An 18942-nucleotide genomic window follows, 5' to 3' on the forward strand; every position below is an offset into this window, starting at 1 on the left:
GTGCCCAGAGTTTTGACCCTGTATGGAGGTCCTAGAGAGGTTGTCTTGCTGGGCGGGTCATCACTCACCCCTTGGTCCTTTCTGTGTAATTGCAGGCTGTGTTTCAGAGTTCCATTGAGGTTGTGTCAGGGCTTAGTAGGGGTGTAATAGGAGATTTGGGGCAGAGTAGGACTTGTAGAATTCAGGGTCCAATGGATCATGAGTATATTTCTTAAATTTCAGTTTTTAAATTTCTTCACTAATTGTTTGTTTGCTTTCCAGTTTCTCAAGACAGGGATTTTCTGTATTTTTGAAGTCTTTTTGTTTTGTTGGGTCTTTTTTTGTTTTTTTTGGGGGGGGGATTTTCAAAACAGGTTTCAGGTAGTTTTACAGCCTGGCCTGGAACTAGCTCTTGTAGACCAGGTTGGCTTCAAACTCAAAGAGATCCACCTGTCTCTGCCTCCCAAGTGCTGGGATGAAAGGTGTACATCACCCTTCTCTGGCCAACAAGACTTTAGTGTGTTTTTCAAGAGAAGGTTTCTCTATATATATCTGGCTCTGCTGGGACTTAAACTATACAGCAGGTTGTTCTCAAACTCACAGAGATCTGCCTGTTTCTTTCTTCCAGGTGCAGGAGTTTAAAGCATGCACCACCACTTCCTGGCCAAACTTGCATTTCTTTATATCTTTTTTATTGTGGGAAAATATGGTAATATTTTATTGTGTGATTTCATACAATAGAAACTGTCTTTACACTTGCATAACCACACAGGAGAAATGGGGACAGTAAGTACTAGATATTCTAAGAAATTTATTCTGAATTAAAGGAGGATTGTTTTAACTGACTGAGTATTCAGATGTAATATTGCATTAGTTAGAATCAGTGTGTTCTCTTAAACTTCTGTATGAAACACAAAATCTAGGGAGAGTTGATGCATTGGTACTAGATTTGAAGAAAGTTTACAAACTTCCCATTCATTTCCTGTCTTTGCTGTCTCTGTCCCCTTCTATCACCCTGGTGAATTCCTCTCAGCTGCCATATCATTTTCAAAGGAAATTTCAGGTAAAACTGTGTGTCTTCTATGGAAAAGGACATATGGACATTCCCAATTTTTAAAATGTGTTTCTTTTTTTTGGCATAATAGACAAAAATACTAATAAGAGTTTAAACACCAAAATTCTGGTCTCTTTGAATCAAGAAGTATGATTAATTTACCAGGTCCCTTCAGGGACTATTATTTATACTTCTCTTGCTACCTTTTCTTCTAGACTGAAATCAGGTACAAATCTTTGATCATGTAATTTTGCTCCTTTTGAACTGTTCCTTACCTATTCTTTTTGATTTTAAACTAGAGGAAGTTTGCTGTGGGACAATGGTCATGAACTTTTTTAAAGATTTGTCAATTGTATTGTTTTAACAAAATGCTCATTGGCCAGTGGCCATGCGGGAAGTATACGCTGGATGACCAAGCAGGAAGTATAGGCAGGGCTGATCAGAGCAGGAGAATTCTGGGAAGAGGAAAGGTTCAGTTATCACCCAGAGGCAGAGGACATAAATGAGATTGCCTTGCTGATAAAAGGTACCAAGCCATGTGATGGACACAGACAAGACTTATGGGTGATTGTAGTGTGTAAGGGTTAACAGGAAGCATGAGCTAATAATAGACACACCAGTTTATAATCAATGTAGACCTCTGTTTGTTTTTTTGGGTCTAAATGTCTACTGGGCCAAGTGAAACTGAAACCTCTGTTAACAAATGTCAACATGGATAATTAAATCCAATTTAAACCTGAGAGAGCTTGGAAATTAATTCGAGACACAAAAGAACAGAGTTAAGCTTGGTTTCTTGGTATCAGCATTTTCCAAGCTGGGCTCTGTTTGATAGAGGCAAGTGTTTCTCAATTAAGAGAAGCTTCCTGAGTCAGTTTTTGCTGTAAAAACCTTGCAGCCCTTTTAAGGAGCACCACACCAAACACTTAAATGGTGTCTATGTACAGTCACCATCATGCTTCTTGGTGGTGCGAAGGACCTTGAAACTCCACAGAATTGTGGCAGTAAACATGGCTCCTGCCAGTACCTCAACCATGAGGCTAGACTCTCAGAAAGCTAAAGAATCAGGTGGATCCAGCTTTCAAAGCCAAGTCTTTATCCATAGCAATATTGCTTAGCAAATTATAGGGGTAAAGAGAAGATTCAATAATCTACACTTTTATCCTATCAATTCTTTGGGTGCCTTTTTTAGGTGGATATTCTGCTCCACCAAAAACTCTCAAATACACAGCAGCCACCTCATAACCAATTGACCCAGAAGCTTAATACAACTTATTAATGCTTGAATCATAGCTTAGGATTATTACTAACTCACTCTTAGACTGAATATTGACATTCATCAAAGCAATTATGCTACCCTTCAAAGCTTATTTTATTCTTTTTTTACTCTCATTCAATGATATGTCCTTTAAAATATATATTTCAGCTGGAATTATAGGTGTACGGCTCTAATCACTGTACACAGGAATGTGGGTGGGACCAATTTCAGTGAGTTTGAGAGTTTAAGACCAGCTTGTTCCCCATAATAAATTCCTGGCATCCATGTTTATGTAGACATATCCTGTCTCAAAAAAGTCCCAGAAGAAAGTCTACTTCAAATTATGGAACTATTCCTAATAAAATTTGCCTGGACTTAGACTGAATTCAACCATCCTTTTTTTAATATTTACTCACATAGAGAGAGCTGTCTTAACAATGAAAATAAGAAGGAATATACAAATTCCATTCACATTCTGTCCATTGGATCCTTTGACAACCATCCAGAGATGACTTTATATTTCTTTCTTTCTTTCTTTCTTTCTTTCTTCCTTTCTTTCTTTCTTTCTTTCTATTTTATATACATTGGTGTTTTGCCATCAGTGTTGGGTCTCCTGGAACTAGAATTATAGACAGTTGTGAGCTGCCATGTGGGTGCTGGGAATTGAACCCGGGTCCTCTGGAAGATCAGTCAGTGCTCTTAACCACCGAGCCATCTCCCCAGCCCCCAACTTTATCTTTCAAGTGATAAAAGACAGAAGGAAGAGTGGGTCACCTTTACCTTCAGCATTGTAATGACATATGTGGGACCCTGAAAGTTGTCTCACGAGTACTGGTCCTCTTGGGTACCCAAGTTTGATTCCTAGCACACACACCAGATGGGTCATGAAGGCGTAAGTCACAGACAATCCCACACCAGTTTGGAATTATGATTAATAGAATGGTTATTTATTCAAAGGGGAAAAAACTTACAGATTACCGTCCCAGACAACAGCCCCTCCGCGCGAACAGGAAAGGAGTCCAGGGGCCGGAAACGGAGCCGGAAGACAAAGACAGAGTGGAGGACAACCGTTGCTTTTTTTAAAGGGAGAGAGACCACGCCCCAATGGGCTGGTAACTCAGCGGCGATTGGCTGAAGGAGCTGAAGGAACTCCCACAGCATCTCCCCCTTTTGTTTAAGTAAGAGAGTTCTAAGCCTACTACACAATTATATACAATAAGTAAAAACCTACGAAATTATATACAATAAATACAAATATCCTATTCTAACTAGCTTAAGTCTTGTATAACAAATAACTTGGCCAAGTCATGAAAGGAAAGTAACTACATTTATATAATCTTCAATCCCATCGAAGATCTGAGAAGGGAAATAATGTTATCTGAGTAATTAGGAAGTGCAATCAAACAACTTCCAGAACATGTAACAAATTGCAGAGACAACTGGCTACCTGGACAAACACCCAAAGTCACATTTGCAGCGTTGAAGCAACCAACTTTGGCTAAGGCCTGATGTAACTGACATACCATTTTCAAAGGCAAGAAACTTCAAAACTATCTTACCCTGTCTTGGCAGGATATGACAGTCTTGTTTTATCCATTTACGGATATTCTGTAACTCTGTCAGTAGTTGAGGTATGAGCATTTCTTTACCCAAAGGCCAGTTCTGCCAAGAAGAAAGGCTCCAGGTGGAGTGTCTTTGGTGCTCAACATTCTCTCGGGCATAGATCAGTGTTGCCAGGAGTGATTGTGTCTCCCTACCATAGAACTCTGAATTAGATTAAAGGCCATTTTCTACAGCTCTTTGAAGAGGTTGAAGATTATCTATCTATACTGAATATAATCTCTATATATCTAAAGAACCTGATTAGTCTAATTATAAATGACAAACTTAGATGACTGTTGATCTATATAATTCTCAATATCTATCTAACTTAAAGACTGAGATAATAAACAACTGTGCAATAAATGAGGACAATGTGACCTCCAAATATAAACAATGTGCAAGTATACATTGCAATATGGTAAATATATATATCAATACATAAACAATATATAAGTATCTTAATCAGAGGTAGAAGTGTACAATGCAATATGGTAAATATACATATATCAATACAATATATATATATACAAATACATAAAAATGTTTTAAACAGAGGTAGAAGCGTGAAGCATGCATGCATAAAATAGTCAACATAATTTAACTTTGTATCAATATATAAGAATCGATACCAATATGTTTGTCTAAAAGCAATAACTCACAAGTACAAATCTATTTATCCCATAATCCAATTATCCCTCTTTTTTTTTAAGATTCCTGTGCTTATAAAATTCCTCCCCCAACCCTCAACCGTATACTAATTATAACCAACCCCTAAATGATGTCCCTAAACCCAAGGACAAACTTTATTGGGAGAGGGGACGTCGTTCTCTAGAATTACTTCCAGCTGTCATGGGGGCGACGTTCTTTCTGGGGGATCCTGTGAAAGTAAAATGATGGTTAAATTTCAAGATCAATGTCTTTTAAAATTGCAAATAGTCTCTGAGTATTTTGTGGAGGTCTGGCCAGAATGTTGTACAAGATGTGCACCATTTCAGCACGTTGGAACCGTCTTGTGCAGCTGGTACCCAAAACAGGTCTTGTAGTAGCGCTATCAGTATTATGACGTCATATCAACCAGGTGGAGTTGTTGTTATGGGGCCCCATCTTCTTCCTGGAAACTTCAAATGTCACTGTAGGAAAAACTCATTGTTCATTGTGGAAAACTTAAACATTAATTATATAGACATATACATGAATACCTATATTCAATGAGAGACATGATAGATATATTTAATGAAGGTATGATAGATATGAAGAAAAGTAAAGATGTTTTCTAAACTCATATCTCTTTCTGTCCCATATCATGGCTCTTGACATGAGACAGAAACTCCAGAAACTCTGGGTTTTTCTGTAAACAACAGGCTTGGAATTAGAGAGGGACTGAGCCAGAGTCCAACTCTAAAACCAGCTCTATAAATTTAGAAATATGATTTAGTATATGGTACTTACAGAACCTATTCAGTTTTCTTGATAGTCCCTATTGGGCCGTTATTTTCCATCTGTCAGTATTCAAATATCCAGGGTCCCTTGAACTTTTCAAAGATCAGTGTTTTCCTGTGGAGATAAGAACAGAACCCTGCCCCCATTCTATATGCTTTTCTTACCACCTGTATGGTTATCATCATTGTAGATGCTGTCATTTCTCCTTTCCAAGAGGTTTCTCCTCTTCAAATCAAACCTTTATTAATTTTGATGGTATCCACAATTTTTCTTCTCCTGTGGAAACAAGAGCAAAACCCCTTCCCCAACGTAGCACATCTCCTGGCTTCCATTGAGAGGTCAGCACGTCTTTGAAATAAACAGGTTGGTTTAGTTCAGAAGTTTTTTCCATTATCCAATGCCTCTCTGCTGCTGTTGTTCCTTTCTCATTAGCATTAAGAAAATTCAAGGTTAATAAAGCATTATGCAATCTATTTCTGGGGGTATCTTTCGTCCCTTTCTGTTTGTTTAGCATATCCTTTATAGTACAATTTGATCTTTCTATAACTGCCTGACCTGTAGGATTATTTGGTATACCTGTAACGTGTTTTATATTATAATAAGCAAAGAAGCGTTTCATTTTCTTAGATACATATGCTGGACCATTGTCTGTCTTTATTTGTGCAGGTATACCCATGATGGCCATAACTTCCAATAAATGTGTGATTACCGAATCAGCCTTTTCTGAGCTCAGGGCAGTTGCCCATTGAAAACCTGAATACGTGTCTATGGTGTGGTGTACATATTTTAATTTACCAAATTCCATAAAGTGGAACACATCCATCTGCCAGATTTCATTCCTTTGAGTACCCTTTGGGTTACTCCCTGCAGGCAACGGTGTTTGATTATAGAAAGAACAAGTAGGACATCTCTTTATAATGTCCTTAGCTTGTTGCCATGTAATGGAAAACTCTTTCTTTAAGCCTTTACTATTGACATGATGTTTTTTATGAAATTCTGAGGCCTGCAGAATGCTTCCAATCAATAATTGGTCAATTTCAGCTTTACCTTGTGCTAGAGGCCCAGGCAGACTGGTATGGGACCGGATGTGTGTTATGTACATTGGACAAAGCCTATTCCTAATTATGTCCTGTACCTCGATAAACAATGAAGTCAACTCTGTGTCATCTGGTATGAATTCAGCGGTTTCAATATGCAAGATAACTCTTTCTGCATATTGTGAATCTGTAACTATATTAAGAGGTTCTTTAAAATCCCTTAGCACCATAAGAATGGCATATAATTCTGCCTTCTGGACAGAATTATAAGGGCTTTGTTCCACCTTACTCAATTCTTCCGATTTATAACCTGCTTTCCCTGATTTATTTGCATCGGTATAAAATGTCCGAGCTCCAGTTATTGGAGCATCACGTACAATTCTAGGAAGAATCCAAGAAGTTCTCTTTATGAGGTTAAGTCTATCACTTTTGGGATAGTTGCGGCTAATTTCTCCCAAAAAATTAGCACAAGCTCTTTGCCATGGTTCATTATCTTCCCGTAACTTTCTTATTTCCTCAGTAGTAAAAGGCACTATAATTTCTGCTGGGTCTATACCTGCTAGTTGACGAAGTCTCAGTTTACCTTTTATAATTAATTCTGAAACCTTTTCTACATAAGTTTTTAATTTTTTACTTGGTTTATGAGGTATAAATATCCACTCTAAAATAATATCTTCCCTCTGCATTAAAATCCCTGTGGGAGAAATTCTGGAAGGCAGTATGACTAGGATGGAACTAAGATTCGGGTTGACCCTATCCACATGTGCCTCCTGTAATTTTTCCTCAATCATTGTCAGTTCCTTTTCTGCTTCAACTGTCAATTTTCTGGGACTATTCAAATCCTTATCACCATCTAAGGTTTTGTTTAAATGAACTATTAGATCAGGTGTTATCCCAACAGCTGGTCGTAGACTGGAAATATCTCCTAACAATCTTTGGAAGTCATTAAGAGTCCGTAACCGGTCTCTCCTAATTTGTGCCTTTTGTGTTCGAATTTTCTCTAACCCTATTCTGTAGCCTAGGTAATTAATAGAATCTCCTCTTTGAATCTTTTCAGGGGCAATTTGTAATCCCCACCTAGGCAAGACTTTCTTTACTTCTTCAAACATACTTTCCAAAATATCTTTATTTGAATCAGATAATAAAATGTCATCCATGTAATGATAAATTATGGACTTGGGAAATTGCTTACGAATTATTTCCAGTGGCTTATTAACAAAATATTGACACAATGTGGGACTATTGAGCATCCCCTGTGGGAGGACAGTCCATTGATATCTTCTAGTAGGCTGAGAATTATTATAAGTAGGCACTGTGAAGGCAAATTTTTCTCTATCCATTTTTTGCAAAGGTATAGTGAAAAAACAATCTTTCAAATCAATAACTATAAGAGGCCATCCTCTTGGTAATAGAGAAGGCAAAGGAATTCCAGATTGTAGCGGACCCATAGGCTGAATTACCTTGTTGACAGCTCTTAGATCTGTCACCATTCTCCATTTACCAGATTTCTTTTTTACAACAAACACAGGAGAATTCCAAGGGCTGGTTGATTCTTCAATATGGTTAGCATCTAGTTGCTCTTGTACCAGCTGTTCCAAAGCCTGTAACTTATCTTCAGCTAGAGGCCACTGCTTGATCCATATTGGCTTCTCAGTTAGCCATTTTAAAGGTAGGGCTGTTGGTACCTCTAAAGGTTTGCTATTGGCTGTGTGTTCTTGTACAGCCTGAATGGCTGGTGACCTTTTTCCATAATACCTCATTATATCCTTTCCAGAATTGTGAGTTCCTGGAACTACAGGAATGTTAATCTGGGTATTCCATTGCTGTAGCAGGTCACGGCCCCATAAATTTATTGCAATATTTGCTATATATGGCCTTAATCTTCCTATTTGCCCTTCAGGCCCTATGCATTCCACCCATCTTGTGCTTTGTTTTACACGAGATAGGGTTCCAATTCCCAGGAACTGAACATCTACCTCATGAAGAGGCCAATTCGGATGCCAGGATTCTGGAGTAATTATACTTACATCCGCACCTGTGTCTAATAAACCTTCAATAAAAATGCCATTTATACAGACTCTTAGCTTTGGTCTTTGATCGTTAATATACGTTTGCCAAAATATACGTTTACTCTGTCCTCCTGAATTTTTTGACTCATTCTCCACATGTAATTCATCATTTAGACCAGTATTACTTTTTACGGCAGACATTGGAGTTTTTAATTTTCTTGGTGAGACACATTTTCGACTGTAACTGGGAATGACTGGGCCACTTTTGGCTTGGGGGCCTGCGAGAGGCCCCTCAAGGAGTTTCCCGATGGTTCGGGTTGCCTTGTCTGTCTGTTGTTGACCTGCATTCGTTGGACCAATGTCGGCCTTTACCGCATCTCCTGCATATACCTGAAGGCTGAGATCTCCTACTTTTGTCATTCCCAGAGGAGATATTATTCCTAGGATTTCTTTGCCTGCAATCCCTTTTCAGATGTCCTAATTTACCACAATTAAAACACCTGGTAGTTTGATGTCTCCTCATAGCTTTGGAAATCGCTTCTCCTACCCAGGATTCATCATTATAGCTAAACATCTCAACATTCATTGTATGCTGTATCCATTCTTCCATTGGTGCTGATCTAGATCTTAAAGGCCCAATTATCTTTTTACATTCAGTATTTGCATTTTCAAAAGCTAGAGATTCAAGAAGTATTCGTCTAGCTTCTGGGTCTGTTACCCCTATGTCCAGAGCCTTAATTAATCTTTGCACAAAGTCAGTAAAGGGTTCTCTCTGTCCCTGCCTAACCCTGGTATATGATTCGACCCTTTTTGCTGGATCTTGTATTCTATTCAAAGCATTCAAGGCTGCTTTGTGACATAAGGACAGCACTTCTTCATCATAAAGAGCTTGGACCTGTGGATCAGCATATGCTCCTACACCAAGAATTTGATCTTGGGAAACCTCCACACCTTTTGCTCTTCCTTGCTGTTCCATATGTTTGGATTCTTCTCTGAAATAAATTCCAAACATCAAGGAAGGCCCATCATCTAAAACTGCAGACACTAGCTGAGAGAAATCATGGGGGGTAGCTCTGACATTAGAAGCCCAAGTCCTTATCATTTCCTTAACAAATGCAGAGTGCAAGCCAAAGTTAACGACAGCTTGCTTAATTTCTTTTAAATCATTCATTGCTATTGGTGTCCATCTAGCTTCTTTAACTCCCTTTGAGCCTTTGGAAGTTAACCCTTTGTCAGAATAAATTACAGGGTATGTTGTTAGGACCCTGAGTAAGCCAGTTCTAACAGCTGGTGGTGGCATTGTATCCTGTCCTTGTGCCTTCTTACTCTGTTCACCAGCTCCAATAGTTTCTTCAATCATTTCTAATCTTTTTATCATTGTATCCCTTAAATCCTGAATCTCCTGACCTACCCGTGTTTCTAGTAATTTCACTAAGGTATCAGTTTTTTGGTTCCCATTCTGGAGGTTCATTCTATCTGTTACCTTATCAAAACTTTGTGGTAACGTCTGAACGTCAAATTCAACAGCCTGTACCCTTTCAGGTAACTTCCTAGTACCCTTGGACATGGAGTCAATTTTGTCTATCATAGTATCCACTTGTTCAGATAACCCCTGATTTTCAATAATTTTAATCCTTTCAACTAGTTGTTCAATATTAGTCCGTAAAAATCGTATCTTTCTTAATGATAAAATATTGAAAAGAAAACTGAAACCTAGTAACAAGTAAATTAATATATTCCCATAGTCATATAAACCTTGCATGACATAATCCATTGTATTAATAAAGAAAACAGTAAAATTGGCGTTGGAAACAAAAACTGCCATATTACCTCTTGTCTAGTTGGCGGCGCTGTTGCCAAGTTGTGACTAGAACCACTGCAAAGGTGACTTAAACAGGTCCTGTTTCAGTGTCTGCCTTAGTATTTGTTAAAAACTAGGAAATATAAGTTGCTCAAGAAAGAAAGTTTAATTAAATCAATTCCATACATGGAACCAGAAACCCAGAATCCAGGGGTAGAAAAGAGCAACCCGGAAGCCGCATATGCCTCCACATGACCGAGTCATTCTGATTCACGCCACTAAAGCACCGCACTTACAAGGGAAATTTAAAAACAACTCAGAAAAGAGCAAACCAGGCTTGCAGAGATTGTCCCGAGCCTGTGGAGCTTGGGAGGCGTGGGGTTTAATTGAACTGCTGGCTCCACATACAGGGCACAGGCCGCAGCTGAGGGAGGTCTCGTGACTAGCCGAGCTGGTAGCAAGCAGTTGAGTGGGGGGGAAGGGGGGGTTCTACAACCAAACGTGGGGCGCCAGATGAAGGCGTAAGTCACAGACAATCCCACACCAGTTTGGAATTATGATTAATAGAATGGTTATTTATTCAAAGGGGAAAAAACTTACAGATTACCGTCCCAGACAACAGCCCCTCTGCGCGAACAGGAAAGGAGTCCAGGGGCCGGAAACGGAGCCGGAAGACAAAGACAGAGTGGAGGACAGCCGTTGCTTTTTTTAAAGGGAGAGAGACCACGCCCCAATGGGCTGGTAACTCAGCGGCGATTGGCTGAAGGAGCTGAAGGAACTCCCACAGCAGGATCAGTCCTCCCTGTAATTGTAGGTTCTGTAGATCTGGTGCATTCTTCTGGCCTTAGGGCACCAGATTGGCAAATGTTGAAGAAAAAGGTATGTAGGTGACTCTATGTTTTAAATAGGTTTTCTTCATGTTTACATATTCTTAATAATATTAAAAATACATAAATATTATTAAATACCCATAACATAGTTTTAATAATGTTTTCTGTCAAAGGCAGATCAGAATCATGTTGCTCAATAACAAGTAAATCTTTACTGCAAGTGGGTGAATTAGCTTCAGACATGGATGATCTTCGTATTTGCGTGTTCAAATGAGCATGTTCAGTCCTGAAACCTTAACACACAAGAAACAGAAATGGACCCAGCAGATTCTATTCACATATTTGTCCTTACTTATTAGTACATACTTAACAATGACGGAATTGGAAGAGAAATATTTGGAAAGGAATAGAGAGAGGACATGAGGGGAAAAGAGATGTAATATATTTTAATTAAAATGTGTAAAAATAAATTTTTAATAATGTGGCTTGAGAGATAGCTTAGAAATTAAAAGCAGTGGTTGTTTTTGAAGATGGCAGAGGTTATGTTGCTAGAACAGTACTGTTCATGGAAATTTGGATACATAGAGAATAATAGAGCTAGGAAGAATGTCTTCATGAGTACTATTTATTGTCAGCCAGCACATCCCCTATATACAACTGCAGTATTCAAGATTCTCTACATGAAGAGGACAAGTAGAATAAATCTCATTATTTATATAAAAAGTGGGCTTAGGGGCTGGAGAAATGGCTCAGTGGTTAAGAGCACTGACTGCTCTTCCAGAGGACCCGGGTTCAATTCCCAGCATCCATATGACAGCTCACAACTGTCTGAAAATCTGGTTCCAGGGGACATGACACCTTCACACCAATGCACATAAAATAAAAGATAAATAAACCATAAAACTTTTTTAAACAGTGGGCTTATTAGATTGTCTTACAAGCTGTGGTCCAGGTCATCTAAAAATAACAGCCTACCAATGGGAATTGAAGAATCCAATAGATTTCTTCTCAGCCTTTTCCCAAAGATCAAGAGAAGAATCCAGTAGTTGTTCAGCCCATAAGACTCAATGTCTCAGATTGCCCCGCCAGCACAGCCCTAAAGTCCAAGAATCGCAGCGGAGGGTCTCCAGGTTGAATGAATACACAGAGCATGAAGTTGAGGTGTAACAACTTCTTTATTGTTCTGCTGGGTGGGGCTGGCTTTTATACCATGGCCCCAAATGAGGAGGGGCCTGCGAAGGGACTGTAACGTGATCCCAGGAGGAATCAAAGAATAGCCATCCTGCACTTAAAATTCCTTCCCCCACTCCAGGAGCAGAGGGTATTCAAACATGTTTTCTTTGCAGATAAGCACCTCAAATGGGAGCAGGGATATTTTAACTCAGGGCTGCTGTTCCCACAGCAGATGGTTTTAAGTATTCACCAAAATTTCAAAGAAGTAGATTCTAATTCTGGTAAAGGAATGAGCTTGGTAGCCAGAGCTAGAGCAACGAGGCAAAAAAAGCAGACTTTTCTTCTTCAATATACTTTCTACATAACTGCTGCTATCAGAATGTAAGATCCTGGTTAAAGTTAGATCATAATTTCCGTTTGATTCAGATTTTTTTTCGGGGGGTAGTGATTTCAAGACTGGAGTTATCTGTGTAGTTGTGGAACTCATTCTGTAAGCCAGACTGATCTCAAACTCAGAAAAACCCACTGCTTCTGCCTCTTCAGTCACAATGTTAAAAGTGTGCACTGACAAACAGCTAAAGGTCGTTCCTGTTATCTGAAACTATCCAGATTAATGGAGGGTTTTCCCATTTCAAAACCTTTAAGTAAAATCTCTCTCAGATATAATCAATTCTGTGTGTATTAGTTAATCCTAGAGGTAGTCAGTTTGACTACCAAAAATAGCATCTCAAAAGCCAAGACAAACAAAATGAGAAAAAATTATTGCTTGTAGGAGCTCAACGTGCATGGGAGTAATTTTCAAAACAGTGGTTGTTGTCAACAAAGGAAGACTGGGGATTTTACTTGGGATGTCTGAACATGCTCATGGAATGTTTTCCCTTTTCTTAAGCATGCTCAGTTAATAAATCCACTACTGAACATGAGCACAATGTAAAAACAGATATTTAGGGATATTTTTACCTCAAAGTCATGTAGGAACATATGTGAATTAGACAACTGATGGAAAAAATGTCTCTGGCATGTTCATATGATATCATAAGGTCTTAGTTGAAAATCAAGTAGATGACGCTGTGAAAGTTGATTGTCAATCTTGATGTTTGACCTAAATGACAACTGTACCAAAACCATAATTTTCACAGACACAAAAGATGGAGAACACAAAACCAGAAAGCTTCAAGGAAAAGTCACCTACAGCCCTCTGTAGAGTACTTCTGAAAGAATGCTTATGATGATCTCTAGTAATCTCAGAACAAAGCTGCTTTTGCTCTGTGCAGGGTGGCAGTGCAGAAGGCCACAGCTGCTTTCATGGAAGACAAGGAGTCCATTTTAACTAGACCTGCCTTGCTGCCTCTCTCAGGGTTGTGACATTACTGTAGAGAATTTCATCCTTTATATTTTCTAACCTTAAAAATATTTAGTTGTATGGTGTTTTCCTTGAATATCCCTGTGCACAGTACCTACAGAGGGCAGAAGAAGGGATGAGATACCTGGGATTGGAATTAGAACAGATGGTGAGCTAGCATGCAGGGTCCAGGAATGGAATCAGCATCCTCTGTAAAAGCACCCAGTGCTCTAATTGCTGAGCCATCTATCTAGCTGCTCTTTTTAATTTCAAATTAAGCCTCAAAAATGTTAATTGAAAAAAATTACATCACTTTTTGGCTTTATTTGTACATTTCTTCCCTGCCACAAATCCCTTCCAACTCATCCTTGTTAAGTGTGGGTGAATACATATGCTGAAATAATACAATTCACTGCTTCCATTTTAGTTTGTTCTGTATGTAAGACTAATGGAATGATTACTTTCCATTGGATAAACTGTTAGGGAGCTGTTCCCTTCCTAAGACTAATTCTGTCAAATAGAGGAGAAATCTACTTTTTAATCAACATTAAGTTTCTGACCCTGACTAGACATCCTTGGACAGGAAACATAATCAAGAATAGAAAACTTAGAGTGGAAAATACTTCAGCCATTAAGAGCACTGAATATTTTTTCAGAGCATCCTGCTTCCATTACCAGTACAGATAGAATCTGACTAATAACTGTACCCAGTATCAGGGGTATTGAAATTTTCTCCATGATTCACTAGCCACCATAAGAAGCAAAGACTGGAAACACAAAGTTTCTCACAAAATTTCTCATACAATAAAAAGTTAGATCTGATGGGCCAAACAATGTTTTAATTAATACAGCTTCGGGTCTAAGCTAGGCGGAAAGAACAAGCAGCCCTCTTCTTGCAACAAACATGCCTGAATTCACCCATTTTCCTCATCTAATCTTTTTGGTGAATACCATCTTTGGGGATGCCCAGATTTGTTTGTTAGCAAACGTGGGGCATGCTGCCTTCCTGCTCAGGATCTATGTTCTGTAGAAATTCTATGTCATCTCTTAGTGGGTAGTTTTGTGGGATTGACTCTATGTAAATTTGACTGTTAGAACAAAGAATGAATATTATTGCTCTAAGGCCTTCTGGTGTGGGGAAATGAAGCAAGGTCACCCCATGGTCCTGAAGAAGTCACACTGCTGAGATGTTTTTCGTATAAATCCCATTTCAAAGGGAAGAATCATGGCTTTACAAGGTTTCCACAGAAATGACATTGACTTTTCTGAAGACAAATGTTCCCATAGCTCTACAAAATAGGTTGCTCCATGTGGATTGGGATGTATATTCTTCCCCTGGATATACCTCTTGAACTTTTCTTTCACTGACAGCCATTTTGGACTGCAGTCTTGAAGCTATTCCAATAAATTCCCAGTAAACACACATAGATAAAAAGATCGATCAATTGATTGATCGATCGATAGATAGATAGATAGATAGATAGATAGAGGGATAGATAATAGATAGATAGATAGATAGAGGTATAGATAGATAGATAGAGGTATAGATAGATAGATAGATAGATAGATAGATAGAGGGATAAATAGATTGATCAATCGACAGAAAGATCGATAGAAACATAGATAGATAGATAGATAGATAGATAGATAGATAGATAGATAGATAGATAGATAGATAGAAAGAAAGAAAGAAACATAGATAGATAGAGGGATAGATGCATGGACAAATGGAGAAGGATTTAATCCATAATTTCGGTGGACTCTAGAGGACCCTGACTAATATAGTGTGATTTTTCATTCAATTAAAATTTTAAACTTTTAGTTCCTAATTTTTTCTATTCATACTGCAACTACACATTTGAATCATTTTTAGCAAATACTTTGATATCACATTATATACATTTGAAGACAATAATCTTTCATAGTATAATAAGAAATAATATGGGAAGCAGTGACACATAGGGTTGAGTACTATTTCTGATGAAATATTTATAAAGTTATTAGATCCATAATAAGATTTGGTTATTTGTTTTGATCAAGATGATAGGTACTTTTTATTGGAAAGCTATTTTTCTACTAGTTTTATCTTGTAGTCATCTGTTCTTTAGGTGTATTAAAATTCAAAAATTAAGTAAATAGAAGCTTAAAAGAGAAATACCACCATCAAAGCTCCACCCACCAAAGAATAAGGAAGTAAACTCTGTTTCCAGTTCTAAAGCCATACTTTGAATTGTAGTTGAATGACGGGACTGGAGAGATGGTCCTGTGGTTTAGAGTACTGACTGCTCTTCTAGGGGACCTTGTTTCAATTCTCAGCACCCACATGGAAGCTCACAACTGTCTGTAGCTATAGCTCTAAAGGGTATGACACTATCACACAGATATACACGAATGGAAATAAATGCACATAAAATGAAAATAAATACATTTAACATACTGAATGAAATTCAACATTACCTTCTAAATGGAGATATCTTATGCTATTATCATCCTAACTTAATGGATTTTCAGAGGTATTTTTGCATGCTTCAGTTCATAAACTTGAAGCTATAAAATGGGAATTCAAAAGCTCTAAATGTAAGTGTTGATTATGATGTTAGACTCTAAAAAAACAATATACATGGGGCTGGAGAACACTCAGCAGTTAAGAACACTGGTTGCTCTTTCAGAGGTCCTGAGTTCAATTCCCAGCAATCACATGATGGCGCACAACCATCTGTAAAGTAATATGGTGCCCTCTTCTGGCTTGTAGGCATAACATTCAGGCAGGGCACAGTATACATAATAAATTAATCTCTTAAATATATAAAATAAAAATTTAAAAACTATATACAAAAATGTTTTGTAAGAATTTTGGAAGTAAATGAATTAATGAAATTTATTTTGTGTATCACTGTACCACAATGTCTAATTGTGCTTAATTATAAAAAGACACAGTCAGATATTGGGATAAATACTGAAAGATCAGAGAAATAAAGGAGTCAAACACTATACAGTTCTTTTATGTGAATCAAATCCTCAGAATAAGATGGGCAAGTTCCTGTCTCCATGAATACTCAGATAAAATGCCATGGGCTTCTGTCCTCTCCCACAATATATTCCTTACTCCACCAAGCCATATCCCTTCTTGTATCCATGTTCCTTGTGCTGGAATTAAATGTGTGTGACTGTCAAATCCTGGGATTAAAGGTATGAGAATGTGAGGCATCACCACCTGACTGTGTTCTGCTTTTAGACTGGATCAATAACATGTAGCCCAGGGTAGCTTAGAACACACAGAGATCCACTTGCCTCTACCACTCCAATTCTGGGATTAAAGGTGTGTGCCACCAATGTCTGGATTCTATGAACAACTAGATGTTTGGAACCATATTCTGATCTTCAGGCAAACTTTGTTAGATCACAAAAAAAAAATCCCGAAATTTTTCTTTTCTCCTAAAATAGCAAAAAAGAGTTTATAACTAATACAAAAAAAGCTATGTAAGTAAAATCACAATGTATAATATATACAGGCAATAAGTAAATCACAATGCCTAGTCCATTTTTGTTTGAAAATTCAGAGAAAATACACTACTATCTCTCCTATCTTTGGTGAATCCAAAATCTTATACCTCATTCACTTTATATCTTAACTAGCATTACTATCAAAAACAACCTTCGATGTCTTTAAAACTTATAGAATTTATACCACTGTAGTGATTTTCTTTTCTGAGTCTGATTTTAAAAAAATAGTAAACTATGATAATAACTATGTAGTCTTCAACCCCCTCAGAGTTACAGGAACGAAATAATGTTAATTAAGTAAACAGGAAGTGTAAGAATGCAACTTCCTAAAAGGCTGAGAAGAAATCTACTGGATCCTTCAATTGTCATTTATAAGTACCTATTTTTAGACAACCTGAAACACAGCTTGTGAGACATTGTAATAAGCCCACTTTTTAGGTACACGTTGACTTTCATTCTACCTGTCCTGTTCATGCAGAGAATCTTGAATATCGCAGTTGTATATTTTATTCACCTGACCATGGTGAAAGATGTGCTGGCTAACAATAGTGCTCATGAAGACATTCCTTCCAGCTCCATTATTCTCTACGTATACCCATTTCCATGAACATTACTCTTTTTATTATTATTCATTTTCCTGGAGTTTGCTTCAAGTTTCAGTAATAAAACTCATAAAGCAAAGGAGCCATCATGCAGCCTTCTGATGGGGGAAAGACCTACCATCTTGTTTGAGATGTGTCTCCTGATTTTCTCTTTTCTCTTGTGTGAAATATCTGTGAAAACCATGTACAAAGTTCCTTCAGTTCATCTGACCTCAGCCTGAAACCACAGAATAAACATCTCCTTTTGTCACCTCAAAATTCTCTTTAACTGTTCATATTCTGGCCATTCTTCCCCCTGTGGGACAGGGAATCCCTGCACTCACCTAGCACAGCACAGTGCACTGTACAAGCTAGCTGGCCACGTTGTTTCCTGGAGGGAAAAGGGAAAGTTCCTATGGAGTGCAAGATTGTGATGGTGTCTGCTTTTGTAGCCATGGGCAAGTGCTATTGAAATGCCTATCTTGGCCAATCAAGAAAAGATCTTTGACTCAGGTGGATGGAATAGCCAGAAACCTCTGTGTTGTCTCTTTAAGTACATTTCTGCCCTGTGGGAGGTGTTCTTTTCACTCAGGTCACACTAGCCAATTAGGCCCTCCAGGTGACCTGCCAGTCAGAAGTCATGCAGGGCTCTTCCCCTCACGATTTTGCAGAGGAGCTGGCACCAGTGGTTTTCTTTGTTGTGGTGAAGTTGCTGCTGCCCGGAGATGATACTGAGAGCTTTGTCAAGCTGAGAAACCATAACATGGTGAGCGGGGGAAATGCTGTCTCCAGATGGGGAGGAGCAGAGGGTGAGGTGCAGAAGACAGTATTGTGTCCTTCTGGGATCTGTGTGGGAACCTGCCACCATATTCCCATGCAGTCCTGTGAATTCCTAGACCTATAGACAGGCCTCTGAATAACTTTGGCCTTTGGGCTTAATCTGCTTAGAGAATTGGGAGCAGGGTGTTGTGTGTACAAACATCTTTCTTGTCAACTTTAATATGCCAAACTTGGAGAATCCTAGTTTCTCCAGTATCTTCTCAATATTGAGCACTTTGCATTTAACCTTCCGTGCAATCTCCATTTATATTTAACTATGTGGAGTTTATCAAGGCATCTCACCTGTTAGGTAGCACTGCACTTCTAAGATGCAACATAGACGAGTTGAATTGCTGATACAAAGGACTTGCCAATGCCTTGGAAAGAGTTCAGTCTCACAAAGTAGAATTTAGCTGAGGGGGACTGCCTCCAAAACATCCAAAAGATAAATGTGTTTTAATCAGGGCTGTTAGAGATTAGGATGCTAGGGCACACATTGTTCAACTGGATTATCCA

General features: G+C 38.4%; 1 protein-coding gene across 1 annotated transcript in view; it reads left to right on the top strand.

Moving 5' to 3' along the window:
- The window catches only part of LOC148117648 (uncharacterized), a 39176-nt gene that overhangs the window by 7604 nt on the left and 12630 nt on the right, over positions 1–18942 (top strand). The window lies entirely within an intron of this gene.

Source organism: Myodes glareolus, chromosome 27 (assembly GCF_982192425.1).
Source record: "Myodes glareolus chromosome 27, mMyoGla1.1, whole genome shotgun sequence".
Lineage (NCBI taxonomy): Eukaryota > Metazoa > Chordata > Mammalia > Rodentia > Cricetidae > Myodes > Myodes glareolus.